This window comes from Lactuca sativa, chromosome 6 (assembly GCF_002870075.4).
Source record: "Lactuca sativa cultivar Salinas chromosome 6, Lsat_Salinas_v11, whole genome shotgun sequence".
Lineage (NCBI taxonomy): Eukaryota > Viridiplantae > Streptophyta > Magnoliopsida > Asterales > Asteraceae > Lactuca > Lactuca sativa.
Window position 1 is genome coordinate 8,461,525 of NC_056628.2, and position 2,746 is coordinate 8,464,270.

At 28.1% G+C, this 2,746-nt stretch overlaps 1 long non-coding RNA gene across 2 annotated transcripts; it reads left to right on the forward strand.

Moving 5' to 3' along the window:
- The first annotated feature begins 833 nt into the window (after positions 1 to 833).
- On the forward strand, positions 834 to 1,927 carry LOC111921857 (uncharacterized). Of its 2 annotated transcripts, none has more exons than XR_002860302.3 (2): positions 834 to 1,414; positions 1,541 to 1,927. It is a non-coding gene; the product is annotated as an uncharacterized LOC111921857 (long non-coding RNA). The 2 variants fall into 2 exon arrangements; XR_002860303.3 differs by having other exon boundaries at positions 834 to 1,362.
- The last annotated feature ends 819 nt before the right edge of the window (positions 1,928 to 2,746 follow it).

Sequence of the window (2,746 nt, forward strand, 5' to 3'; positions counted from 1 at the left end):
CCAAGCTCATCAAAAGGCCACTAATAAGTTTTATAAGATAACTTTCATTTTAGCTTTTAATAAGCTATATAATTTGTCAAAGTTAAAAAAAATGTTTTTTATTTTGTAATTATAGAAATTTTCCTAAGAGATTAAATACTTTTTTATTTATCTTTTTATCTATATAATATTATATAATACGACGATAAATATCTTTAATTATTATTAATTGATATTTAAATTTATTAAAATATAATATTTATTATTATTTTATTTGGATAGAAAGATAATATATATATATATATATATATATATATATATATATATATATATATATATATATATATAGAGAGAGAGAGAGAGAGAGAGAGAGACTCAAAAATTGGTGAAGACTGTAATGACAAATCGTTGTGGTTGGATTAAAAAACTAAAATGTCAAGATTTAAATTTGTTTATCGTCAAAATCTCGCGAAATAATATAATATTTTTGTAATCATGTGAGACTTTGGTATTTTCCGACTTTTGAGGGTTAAAATGGAAAAGGAAAATAACAAAAAAAAAAAAGATAAAACTGCAAAATTGGTCCCCGTGGTATTCAAAAAACTTTGGATAGGGTCCAAAAAGTTTTCAACTTGCATGGATGGTCCAAAATCAAGAATTTTGGGTGAATTTGGTCCCAAAATCATGAATTTCCTATGAATTTGGTCCATGAAGCACTTGAAAGGACCGTTTTGCCCTTCTATTTTTTTTTTTTTTTGTATTTTTCCATATTTATTTTCATACATTAATTGAAAATAAAAAAAATGCTCACACACATACTCTCTCTCTCCCCTCCCCCTCCCCCCCCCCCCCCCCCTAATCGAATTTGGTCCCAACCCCATTCCTCAACATCTCCATTCATATACACCTCTATTTCCGGCAACACCACAACTACCACCGATTATCACCTCATGTCCATTTCCTCCCTCTCTAGCTTCTCCCCTGTTCTCCACCTCATCCCCAAGTAGTTTTAGATATCGATGCCGCCTTCAACTATCACCACACTAAACCTACCCCCTCTGCCATTTTCTTTTTCCCGTGACAACTAATCAATGAATTATTGTCGAAGAACATAACCCAACTCCTAAGCATCTGCGTCTTCCTCTGTACTCACGTTCCCATATGATGAAGGTAAGACCAACAATTTGATTTCATATATTCCAATTTTAGGGTTTTCAAGTTCCGATTTTAAGGGTGTCAAGGTCCGATTTCATGGGTTTCAAGGTCCAATTTCAGATGATGAACATGAATATCTTTAAATGTGTATTTTCTGGGTTTTAAAGGTCGGATTTCAGGGTTTTCATGCCCGATTCTGTGAAGGAAAATTGTGCTTGATGGATGGAGGTTCGTGTTTTCTCTTTCTGATAGGATTTGTTTTCGAAAAAAATACATCTAGGTAATAATTTTGTTTATGAGTGTGATGATTTAGTTTTAAACATAAACGAAAATGGAAGGACATATCTTTGTTGAATCTAGTTATTTTGGGATTCGATTATGAAACCAGATTTTGTTTTGCATAAAGATAATCGAAATGGTTTTCGAAGAAGATGATGATGAATATCTGGGATTTGAGCTGATGAACCTATGAAGAACGGTAGATCTTTTTTGTGAAGATCATCGATGAACATATGAAGATATACAGTGTTTCAACAAGAAGATGTGTTGTAAATGAAGATATATGGTTGATAATGAAAGATGTTATCAACCGTTGATGAGGAGCTCATTGTGTCAAACTATTATTTCATTGCAATCCGGGATTTTTTTTCATGTTATTTGTGTGTGTGAGAGAGAGAGTGGGTGGACTCTTCCTTCTATTTTTCTTTTCTTTTGCTTTTTTTAGTTATAAAACAGTTAAAACAAATAAAAAAATGTGAAAAATAAATAATAAGGACAAAATAGTCCTTTCATATTTTCAAGGACCAAAACCAAAAAAAATTCTTGATTATCCAAAGTTTTTTGCAAACCACAGGGACCAATTTGACAGTTTTGTCAACAAAAAAAAAAAAAAAAAAAACGGTCAGCCTTCTACATCTTCTCTCTGTTCTATGTTACATAGTATTTTTATTCCACCAATTTTGTTTTTAGCTAAAAAAAAAAATCATTGGAAAAAAAATCTTAATAAACCAAACTTTTTAAAATTTAATTCACTAATAAATGAACATAATCATGAAAATTTGAAATAAAAATTTATTTTTTTAGTTTATATTTTTTTTTATTAAAACACCTAGAAAAAAATCATAAAAATTTAAAGGATAATTTCTTCTCATTATTCTAGTGACTTTCTAAAAAGATTTTTTTTAAATAAAATTCAAAGGTGTTTATTTTTTAGTTTTAAGAAATATTATTTTTATAAAATATAAAATATAACGAAAACTTTTTTTTATCCAAATTCAAGAAAGCAAATGCTGGAGTGCTTAGTAATATATTTTAGTGAGTTTGTAAAAGATATACATATATATATATATATATATATATATATATATATATATATATATATATATATATATATATATATATATATATATATATATATATAAATGATCAAATGAGAACACCTAAAAGGTTGAAAACGCGAAAACAACTATATATTCATTTGTGATTCCATTTATTCATTTGTGGAGAAATGATAATTTTTACGCACAATCAATATGAATATGCTTTTTTTCTTCAATTGAAATTAAAGGCGTAAAAAGTTATCATTTCTCCACAAATGAATACATGGAATCAT